The following is a 12,256-nucleotide window of genomic DNA, read 5'->3' as shown; positions in this document are numbered from 1 at the left end:
ACTCAGTTGATTTCTAATATTGCATGCCTCTTTCTGTTGTTCTTCTTGGAACAGTAAACCTTATGCTTTTGATATTGTTGCCAAGGGACTCATCATTAGAATCGCACTTTTAGGATGATTATACTTCAGATTCAACTTCATCAAGAATTTGATCAACCTTTGATTTTGTTGTGATTTCAGAAGTTTTTGAGTTAGAGTACAGCTACAACCTGTGCAACTACAAGTAGGCAAAGGATCTAAACCATCAAGTTGATCCCAGAGAAGTTTAATTTTAGTGCAGAAACTTTATACTTCTTTATCATCATCTTGATGAAGATTGTACAATTGCTACTGTATAGAAAACAACTGAGGTCCAGATGACTGACAAAATCTCTATTCCAAATCGAGCCTGATTTCCCTTGCTGTTCTCAAATATAAAACACTTCTTGAAATTGAAGGTTCAAGATAAGCCAGCATCCAAGAAATTACCAAGTCATTACATCTGCACCACAATTTATAATTGGAAGAATTTGCAGCTGGTTGATTGAGGCTTCCATCACTAGAGGAAAAATCCTTATAGGTTGCTAATCAAAGGTTGCCCTTATTAAACAAGTGCAACTTTTAAGAATTTTTTTTTTTAAAAAAAAGATAATTAAAATCTGAAAATTTCGCAAAATACAAGCGCAGCCTAACAGCCTTTGACCTAAGAACTAAAAAAAAAACGACATTGCTCTCTCCTCCCTGCACCCAACGTCTCTCACAGCTCCTGCAACCATCTCCGCACAGGTGACCGGCGAAACCACCGGCTATCTCCTCCTTCTCGGGTGACCGACGAAGCCACCGGCTAAACCACACTCACACAATCACACCCTCTCTCCTCCTTCTCAGGCGACAACAGAAATTCAGAACGCCGGTGAAGGGAGATCGAATTTGTAGGCAATCAATGTAAAATTTGACAAGATGTCTCATCAAAATTTTGAGCTTCTTTCCACTCTCCTCAACGAGGTAACCCATCATTACCCTTTTCCCTCTCTCAATTTCATACTTGCACAACTCTTGAATGTCTAAAACCAGCCATTTTTTATGTTTAAAATCACTAAATTTTGATTTTGGTGTAAATCAAAATTGTTGTTTTACTAGGTGCTCCTTATTCTTATCTGGGTATATAAAATTTGTAGAATTTCTTTGTTATAATTTTGTCAATTTACAAAGACAATGCAATTGGAGAAACTTTGATTGTCTAATTTCATGCTTAATTATTTGAGTTTGATTGTAGATAATTTTTAGAGTGATTGAGATGGTAAAACATGTAGGATGTAGATATCATAGAAGGTGTTAAATACCTTATTGATGTTTTAATAGAGCAAAGTAGCCAGATGTAAATAATCAATGCAGCTAGTAAGGGGAGAAATAATTACTGTGTTTTGTTTGATCTATTGGCTGAGAATTGAGAGTGCAGTATGAGTAGCTAAGCTTTGAAGGACAATAATTATCATATGAACTCAAAACTGTTTTGGGAAACAACCCCAGGATCGTACTTGTATTGTTAAACTGCTCTTCAGGAGGTCATACAACCAGTGAATTTGTCTGGTAATGCAGCATGGTGGGTCGAGGCCTGGTAATAATTTTTCAGAACTTACTTTGGGGTTGTACCGAAAATTATGGTTTATGGTCTACAGAATTATCTTATCTTGGTTTCTTATCCATCAATATCAGCTTTAGTGATGTGCCGCCTATATGGTTGTATCTCGTTAATAACATTATGACTGCAAATGGACACAATATAACATTTGGGTAATTTACGGGTAAGAGGAGGTAGAATTGAATGAATCTTGTATATCATGTCCTTGCTGATGAGGTTAACATAACACTGTATTTAGTTTGTGAATATTAAGCTTTTGTCACTTGATTGCCTGAAACTCTAGAAGCTTTCAATTTTGTTTAGAGTCATTGGTCTTGGTCCCCATGTAATATGGTACTCAGTCTAATTAGCTTGTAGTCAAAGCAATCCTTAACTGTTGCTGCACCCTGCAACAGAAGATGATTTGTTTGATTATTGTCCCCACCCTCAGTTGGGGGTTTGGATGAGCGGGTTGCTTGTTGCATATTCAAGCTTCTTCCCCTAATTTACTTAATCACTCTAGTAGCAAGACATGCATCTTCTCAACATACTTTAGCCAATTTATCTCACAAAATTATCATTGGATTTGTTCAGCAACTGATCTGTTCAGCAGCTGATCTGCTGCTGCTGATCTGCAGCTGAATAGATCAGTTTCTGGTCTGTTCAACAACAGATCATCATCAGCAGATCAGTTGTTGAACATATCAGAAACTGATCTGTTCAGCTGCAGATCAACAGTTGAACAGATCAGAAATCTGTTCAGCAGCTGATCTGCTGCTGCTTATTTTGGTTTTTTATTTTATTATGCTGATTAATTTCTAGTTTTAGGATGTGTTGAATTGAATTGTACATACTGTGTTGAATTGAATTGTACATAGAAATGGAGACATTGTGATTAAAATTAATGCTTATGAAATTGAAATGAAGTGGAGACATGGTTTTATGCCAGAACCACTCTCCATTATTTTACTTGACATCCACATGCAGTAGTTATCAATTTATCATATACCGAACTTTCTTGTAGTGTTGGATTCTTGGACATATTATGTGGCTTGGTATTGAGCACAAATGATTGTGTTGTTGGATAATTAATTCGGAGTATGTGCAGTTTTAGTTCAAGGTTATTATGATGGGGTTTCCATGTAATTTTTGCGTATGAAAGTTTTAATTTTTAGGAACTTTTGTGCTGGTATAGTTTTCTCATTCAACTATTCTGTTCCATTAGAGTTCGGGCTGAGTGACTGGTTTTTGCTGCTTTCCGGTATTGATTAATGTTTGCTGGTATACTTTGCATCTTTGTTGTAAATAAATGTGCAAATGCCATGATAGTTGAATTTTACAGGCCTGAATTGGAAATTTAGCGACTGTAGATTCATTATCTGTACAATATTTAGCCTTATGTAAATTTTCCTATGTGGATATCACGGAGTTTGTTTGTTCCCTAAAATTGGGTTTTTCTCGCCATGTTCTCAATATATTGCATGTATGTTTTGTGTGTGTTGGATTTTTTCAGGCGAAAAATTTATAAGTATGCTATCCTCCTTCTAAAATGAAACTGCGTCCTTTTGTGTTGGAGTATGTGTGGCTTTCATTGGAACTCCTTTTTCTTTTACTAACTTCTACAATGTTTTTTATTTGTAGATTTCTTTGCTATAATGGACAGATGATCTGGAGGCCTTTGTTTTGAAAGGATATGGAAATTCTGTGAACTACTGCATGGGATTGCCTTTGCTTAAAGATGTAGTCGAGTCCATGGAGCTTGCTATCAAGGCTAACGAAGGTACACAAAATTTTGTGGTTTGTATTTTTTTTTTTGGTTGATGTCTCTTCTGTGTTTGCATTGCCTTCAACAAGAATTAGTGATTTGCTGCATGTTGGTGGATATTCCCCTCATTTTAGGTATTTGATGACTTATAACTTGTGTTGTGTCCTCGACTTAAATTGTCCTTGAAACCATTCTTTCTTATTCACATGGGAACTTTACCATAAGCAAATTTGATGTGTAAAAATATCCTATACTCTAATTGCTGGATTTTGACATGCTATCAGATCACAAAATCTAGACATTCCAGCATGTATGGAAAGTTCACAAAGGGGTATGCGGATCTAACTAGGATCAATCCAGCTTCTTCTTTTGCTAAAAGTATCTCAGGCATATCCAGGCGCAGCTCAACTTCTCACCAGGATAGCTCTGCATCTTTTCCTAGACTCAATTTGTTCGTCCAGCAGTAGGTAAACTCCAATGCCATTGATTTTGACTGCCTAAAGTAGAATTTAAATTAAAACCTGAGTATTCGTTTTTCCCCCAAAGGGAAATATAACACTGTCACAGCAGTTAGCAGAAAAATAACACTGCCACAGCAGAGCCAACAACAGCAGCAGGGCCATGGTAGAGCACAACACAACCACAACAGTTAGCAGTCGTTGTTGTTGTTGTTGTTGTTGTTGTTGTTGTTGTTGTTGTTGTTGTTGTTGTTGTTGTTGTTGTTGTTGCATGTTGTTGCAGCTTTTGTGCTGCTGTTGCTGCATGTTGTTGTGCTGTTGTTGCTGCATGCTTTAGCAGTTAGCAAGCCCCAAATCCTAGAGCTAGATAGAAGAAAAATAGAATAAAATGGGAGAATATAGTGAAACTAAGCCTAGAACTAGATAAACTAAAATAAGGGCAAGCAAGATTTCGTGGAGAATAAGAATGGAAAGGCTAAAACTTCAAGCAAGCTAGTGATTCAATAACTTATCATCACCTTAAATATATGATCAACTGAAATTTCTAGAATAAAAAAATTGCTTACATTGTATCATCCCCCAATGTTTTCTAAAGTAGTAGATCAGTATTTAATATTTTGACTTAAATGGTTGTTTTAGCTCCCAACTATAAACTAATTAACCAAAATAGGTATAATAAATCCTTTAAATGTTTAATATACATAGTATTAGGTTTTCAATTCTCATTATCATCTACTTTGGTCAATTTTTGCACATTTAAGACTCGTTTGATCGTTATATGTCATATTTTGACTTAAATGGTTGTTTTCGCTCTCAACTAATGAACCAAAATAAGTACTATAAACCCTTTTAATGTTTAACATACTTATTATTAGGTTTCCAAAACTCATTTCATCTACATCAAGTTATGCACATTTAAGGCTCGGTTGATCGTTATATGTCATATTTTGATTTAAATGGTTGTTTTCGCTCCCAACTCTCAACTAATGAACCAAAATAGGTACTATAAACCCTTTTAATGTTTAACATACTTATTATTAGGTTTCCAAAACTCATTTCATCTACTTTGATCAAGTTATGCACATTTAGGGGTCATTTGATCATTTTATGTCATATTTTGACTTAAATGGTCGTTTTCGCTCCCAACTCTCAAATAATGAACCAAAATAGGCACTATAAACCCTTTTTATGTTTAACATACTTATGATTAGGTTTCCAATACTCATCTCATCTACTTTGATCAAGTTATGCACATTTAAAGCTCATTTGATTGTTTTATGTCATATTTTGACTAAAATAACTATTTTCGCTCCCAACTCATCTAATGAACCAAAATAGTTATTCTTAACCCTTTACATGTTTAATATACTTATTATTACGTTGTCAATCCTCATTCTCGTATAATTTGGTCAATTTATGCACATTTAAAGCTCGTTTGATCGTTATATGTCATATTTTGACTATATAGTCAATAAATGGCCTATATCGACCCAAATGAACCATAGGCGTGCATAACGAACTTGAAATGAGTTTCATAATCATATAACTAATCATATGAATCATTAAAAAGGTTTAGAATGTGGAAATAGGTTCGTTTGTTGGTAGTTGGGTTCGAAAATGCCAATTTTGGCCATAAATGACCTATATCGACCCAAATGACCCATAGGCGTGCATAACGAACTTGAAATGAGTTTCATTAATATATAAATAATAATATGAATCATTAAAAAGGTTTAGATTGGAATATAAGTTTGTTTGTTGGTAGTTGGGATCGAAAATGCCATTTTTGGCCATAAATGACCTATATCGACTCAAATGACCCATAGGCGTGCATAACGAACTTGAAATTAGTTTCATAATCATAAAAATAATCATATGAATCAATAAAAAGGTTTAGAATGTGGAAATAGGTTCGTTTGTTGGTAATTGGGATCGAAAATGTCATTTTTGGCCATAAATGACCTATATCGACTCAAATGATCCATAGGCATGCATAACCAAATTTAAAAGAGTCTTATAAACATATAATTAATCATATGAATCATCAAAAAAGTTTAGAATTTGAATATAAGTTCGTTTGTTGATAGTTGAGATCAAAAATGCCATTTTTGGCCATAAATGACCTATATAGACCCAAATGAACCATATGCGTGCATAACGAACTTGAAATGAGTTTTATAAATATATAACTAATGATATGAATCATGAAAAAGGGTTAGAACGTGGAAATAGGTTCGTTTGTTGGAAGTTGGGATCGAAAATGTCATTTTTGGCCATAAATGACCTATATTGACCCAAATGACCCATAGGCGTGCATAAAGAACTTGAAATTAGTCTTATAATCATATAACTAATCATATAAATCATGAAAAAGGTTTAAAATGTGGTTATAGGTTCGTTTGTTGGTAGTTGGGGTCGAAAATGCCATTTTTGGCCATAAATGACCTATATCGAGCTAAATGACCCATAAGCGTGCATAACGAACTTGAAATGAGTCTTATAAACATAAAACTAATCATATGAATCATGAAAAACGTTTAGAATATGGAAATAGGTTTGTTTGTTAGTAGTTGGGATCGAAAATGCCATTTTTGCCTATAAATGACCTATATCAACCCAAATGACCCATAGGCGTGCATAACGAACTTAAAATGAGTCTTATAAACATATAACTAATCATATGAATCCTGAAAAACGTTTAGAATATGGAAAGAGGTTCGTTTGTTGGTAGTTGGGATCGAAAATGCCATTTTTGGCCATAAATGACCTATATCGACCCAAATGACCCATAGGCGTGCATAACGAACTTAAAATGAGTCTTATAAACATATAATTAATCATATGAATCATGAAAAACGTTTAGAATATGGAAATAGGTTCGTTTGTTGGTAGTTGGGATCGAAAATGCCATTTTTGGCCATAAATGGCCTATATCGACCCAAATGACCATTAGGCTTGCATAACGAACTTGAAATGAGTTTCATAAAAATATAACTAATAATATGAATCATGAAAAAGGGTTAGAATGTGGAAATAGGTTCGTTTGTTGGTAGTTGAGATCAAAAATGCCATTTTTGGCCATAAATGACCTATATCAACCCAAATGACCCATAGGCGTGAATAACGTACTTGAAATGAGTCTTATAATCATATAACTAAGCATATGAATCATGTAAAAGATTTAGAAAGTGTCCTTAATTAGGTTCATTTCTTGATATTTGGGATCGAAAATACCAATATAATTTTTGTTTTCGCATATGAAACTTAATTTAATTTAGTGGTTTGCATGTACGTTATTCTTTTAAAGGTTTTAAAAACTCCAAGGGAGGGGCCCTTTACCAAAGGGGAGTTGGATGAAGTTCGAGACAAGTGGGCTACTTACTTCAACGATTGTGAACTACTCTGAGTGTAATAAATAGAGCAGGCTTGTAGTTATCCGTGACTCTTACATTATTTTGTTATTTATCGATTTAATTAATTACATTTGAATTAATTCGGTAATATTATTGGAAATTTCAAATTTATATCATTTTTGAGGAATGTCAAGCTGATGTTTGGTGAAACAGTATTCTATAAATTATAATGCAGAATTTTATATTGTAAAATCAGAAATTATATTGCAGATATTTTTTTTTTAAAAAAAATTCAAAAGTTGCCCTTGTTTGCAACAAGGGCAACTTATGTGAAGCTTATAAGTTGCCCTTGTATGCAACAAGGGCAACTTATAAGTTTCACATAAGTTGCCCTTGTCGCAAACAAGGGCAACTTATAAGATTATAAGTTGCCCTTGTTATGGGAAACTTTTGATAATTTCACAAAAGTGACCCCCCCATATGTTGACCTTATAATTGGCAACTTATAAGCTTATTTTAAGGGCAACTTATGATGTTTTTTCCTCTAGTGCATCAACAAAACACAATTTGTTCCATGCTAATAAAGCAATCATCATGGATAGTTTCCAGTCATTGTAGCACTTGCCATAAAAAACAATAGTGACTAATTTGGATGCATTCTAATCACTATTTCTCAAATAATAAGTAGAATTTTTTTGATGTAATACATCCTGCTATTTTTACTGTATCTCTTCTAATGTGGTGAATTCCCTTTGCCTCTCAATATTAGGATGTCCATGCGCCAATACCGAGTCTCTGGGGAGTGAAAATACTTGTTGTTTCTATATTTGTTGCTATGGCATTGTCCAGCATTGTCAGTCATTCTTGATTTAGGCTCTTTTTTTGGGTGCTTATCTCTGTCTTATTGTCTCCATTTGTGTTTATTATTTTATTGGAGAAGTCTTTGTTTAGTTTTGATTAGTTAGGGGGTGAGACTCTGTACATCTTGACCTCTCCAAACCCCAATAGTTTACATGCTTTGTTGTCTTCTTTGATATTTTAAAACTAACGATTTTGACCGTGGAAGCTCTGCAGACATTATGCACCAGGATTGAACGTGGTCTGGAGCAACAAGTCGTTCTTCCTAGAGACTCTTATCTTCAGGTCTATTTTTAATTATTTATGCCTAGTATTTTCTGAAAATAATATACTTGGAACAAATGGCCATGTCACAGGTTTACAATCTCTGAAAGCTTTTCTGGTGCTTTTTCTTTTATCAGGGATATTTTAAAAATATTTCAGACGTCCTCAGAATTGGACCACCAGTATATTTTGTGGTGAAGGACTACAATTATAGGTGCATGAAGGAAGCGTTATCTAGCGCTCATAGTTCTATTTTCTTTGGTGTTATGATGATCTGGTGTTACTCATTTAAAAGCTAATTCATAAGTTTGTTCGTCTTGATTTTCCTTACATTCGCTTTACTATTAGTGTTGTTTAGTGCTCTGCTAGTTTCCTTCAAAACAATGATTAAGCACTTCATTTTGATCCTTCTACGAGTCAGTCTAAATCTGTATCCTTCTATGAGTCAGCAGTGAGCTCTGGGAATTGTGTGCGTGCACATAATTCCCAGGTCTCTGCGGGCACACAGCTGTAATCTCTGTGCATGCACACAATTCCCAGAGCTTACTGCATGATTTTTGTAGATTTTTGCGCCCCTACAGGCAGGCTGTGCGCGCGCACAGACCTGTACCTCTGCTATGTTGTTGTTCTGTTTGTTGTTGCTGATCTGCTCGTGGCTTGGTGTTATTTGCTTGCTTCGTGTGGGGCTGTTGCTGCAGTTTGCTTGCTCGCATGACAGTGGCTTCATGAACGACGACAGTAAATGATTTAGCAATGACTGTATACGGAAGTGATGTGACAGGTTACACGGAGCCGCTGCTGTTATCAACGCTCATGTATGTAGTTGCTGCTGTAAGGCTGCAATGTTGTTGAGCTGCTGTAGGTTGTTCGTTGCAGTGGCCTTGGTTTTTGTATGTGCTCATGAAATCTTGGTCTTTAGCTGAAAATTTTATTTTAAAAACTTTGACTCGTAAAGACCATGTATTTGTAGTTAGTTTGAATTTGCTTCCCTTTTAACTTTCAGTCTATCTTTTTATGATATTATTATAGATGATGTTGACACCCGTGCTATCACCCGTATATTGAGGGAAGATGGGGGTCTTATTGGTGTGCTGAGCACATAAGAAACAAAATCATACAACCAACGACTCTTATAAATGGCTCGTTCTAGGACATTATTGGTAATATTTTCTTCCTGCTGAGGTTGGAAAAGGCAAACTGTAAATTTTGCTTTAATGTTGGGATTAGAATTTTGCAGGTGTTGGTTTGATAAGTGGTGTTTCTTGCCAAGCTCCTTAAATGGGTCAACAAAACTGACGATGAAAGGGAATTTAATACAAACGGCAGAACTGGGGAAACTTTTAAGGTCTGTGCTTTGCTGCTATTGCTATATTTATTATGACCATATGTTTAACTATTAACTCTCATTCATTGTTTCTTTTTGGATGTTTTCTAAAATTGAAGGTGGTAGCTTACGGATTTTGGTATCAAGCATAACATTTTGAGGCGTCTGCATGGCATCATATGGATGTAAGATTATTGTTGTTCCATCAACATGGCAAGCACAAGAGACACTGAAAATTCAACCAGGTGGCGTTTTCTTCAGCAGTGGCCCGGGAGACCCCTCAGCTCTAGCATATTTTGTTGATACAGTGAAGGAATTAATTGGACAGACCCGATATTGGAGATCCCTCAGCTGTACCAACTGCCGGGTCAAGCATTGGGTGGTAAAACTTATAAAATCAAGTTTGATCATCATGGAGAAAATCACCCTGTTCGTAATATAAGAAATGGCCAGGTTGAAATTAGCGCACAGGTACTGTATTCATAAGTGATTTATTGTTATCCCGCTATTAATCCTGTAGTTTTTTCCCTCCAACTGGTTTTGAGTTTTTCTTCATTTTTTTCCTCGCATTGAGTTTCAATATTTCTCTTTTTCCCTGCTGCACTCTGTACATTATTAACATAAAAATGAAATAATAACATATATAAATCAAGGGAGACTAAAATATACTCCAGTTATGTTAAGTCGAATTAAGTGTTCTTAGGTTCATTTGTGAATAGTTGGGATCGAAAATGCCATTTTTGGCCATAAATGACCTATATCGACCCATAGGCGTGCATAACGAACTTGAAATGATTTTCATAAACATATAACTAATCATATGAATCATGAAAAACGTTTGGAATGTGGAAATAGGTTAGTTTGTTGGTAGTTGGGATCGAGAATGCCATTTTTGGCCATAAATGACCTATATCGACCCAAATGACCCATAGGCGTGAATAACGAACTTAAATGAGTCTTATAAACATATAACTATTCATATGAATCATGAAAAAGATTTAGAAATTGTCGTTAGGTTCATTTGTTGATGTTTGGGATCGAAAATGCCATATTTGGCCAAATATGATCTATATCGAGCCAAATGAGCCTTAGATGTGCATAAAGAACTTGAAATGAATCTTAGTACACTCAGAAAGTTGTTTCGCGACCAATATAATTTCTATTTTCGCATATGAAACTCAATTTAATTTATTGGTTTGCATGTACGTTGTTATTTTAAAGGTTTTCAAAACTCCAAGGGAGGGGTCCTTTACCAAAGAGGAGTTGGATGAAGTTCGAGACAAGTGGGCTACTTACTTCAACGATTGTGAACTACCCTCAGTGTAATAAATAGAGCAGGCTTGTAGTTATCCGTTACTCTTACATTATTTTGTTATTTATCGATTTAATTAATTACATTTGAATTAATTCGGTAATATTATTGGAAATTTGAAATTTATATCATTTTTGAGGAACGTCAAGCTGATGTTTGGTGAAACAGTATTCTATAAATTATAATGCAGAATTTTATATTGCATTATCAGAAATTATATTGCAGAATATCAGGAATTATATTGTAGATTTTTTATTATTTTTTTTTTAAAAAAAAAAACTCAAAAGTTGCCCTTGTTTGCAACAAGAGCAACTTATGTGAAGCTTATAAATGAAACAAGGGCAACTTATAAGTTTCACATAAGTGGCCCTTGTTGCAAACAAGGGCAACTTATAAGCTTATAAGTTGCCCTTGTTAAGGGCAACTTTTGATAATTTTACAAAAGTGACCCAGTCATAGGTTGCCCTTATAAAGGGCAACTTATAAGCCTATTTTAAGGGCAACTTATGATGTTTTTTCCTCTAGTGGAAGGATCAACCTGATCAGCAGGCATTTTTCTGGAATTACTGATGAAATTCTGAAATATTTCGACTAATCAACAAAGAATTCTACTGAATTCAGAGTAAAAGATAGAGAAACTATGCAGAATTCTAGCAGAATCTAAAGATGCTGCTCTGATACCATGTTAGTTTTCATGAACTAGCATGAAAATCTTTAAAAGAAATGAAAGGAAATGAAATCCTAAGCCATTGAGAGAGAAAGAATGATTTGAATTATTATTGAATGAATAACATTATTACAGCATCTATTCTATATATATATATATATATATATCAATCCAAGTGAGGTGTCTAGACCAATAGGAAATAAGATAGACATTGTTAACCAATCAGAAACAGCTAGATGTACACCTAAGCTAACTTAGTTGATTGATACTCTTGGATCATGTAACTGACTCTCTAACAAACTTCCTTGAATATAGGAAAGGTTGTTGAGCTTGCTGTCTTCTAAAAGCTTGTAATGAGATCACTGCATTGCTTGTGCTAACTGCTTTGCTACTTGCTGCATGGCCATGATGTATGGCAGTTAATGTGTGAGCTGCACGAGTCTTTGAGCAAGACTATAAACCAACACTTTTTGTTCCCAAAAAGGTTTGTATTGGGTTGCTTCCTCTTTTTCAGCTTCTTCTACAACCCATTATGTGCTGATGGGATTACTTACCATTGAATATTATTTTTGGCTTAACCCTAAACATCAAATACATAAATTCTTATTTCTTACTCCGTATTTATTAGTGTATGGTAGTAAAATTAACTCAAAAT

At 34.7% G+C, this 12,256-nt stretch overlaps 1 long non-coding RNA gene across 2 annotated transcripts; it reads left to right on the top strand.

Annotated features, from left to right (window-relative positions):
- The first annotated feature begins 681 nt into the window (after positions 1–681).
- LOC130465784 (uncharacterized) lies at positions 682–11,085 on the top strand. 2 transcript variants are annotated; one of them, XR_008925799.1, is made up of 8 exons: positions 682–984; positions 3,242–3,380; positions 3,650–3,832; positions 8,251–8,319; positions 8,436–9,458; positions 9,536–9,643; positions 9,742–10,093; positions 10,844–11,085. It is a non-coding gene; the product is annotated as an uncharacterized lncRNA (long non-coding RNA). The 2 variants fall into 2 exon arrangements; XR_008925798.1 differs by having other exon boundaries at positions 8,251–9,458.
- The last annotated feature ends 1,171 nt before the right edge of the window (positions 11,086–12,256 follow it).

Source organism: Spinacia oleracea, chromosome 1, assembly GCF_020520425.1.
Source record: "Spinacia oleracea cultivar Varoflay chromosome 1, BTI_SOV_V1, whole genome shotgun sequence".
Classification (NCBI taxonomy): Eukaryota; Viridiplantae; Streptophyta; class Magnoliopsida; order Caryophyllales; family Amaranthaceae; genus Spinacia; species Spinacia oleracea.
The sequence above is the reverse complement of the archived record's forward strand: the minus strand, read 5'-3'. Positions and strand labels throughout refer to the sequence as shown.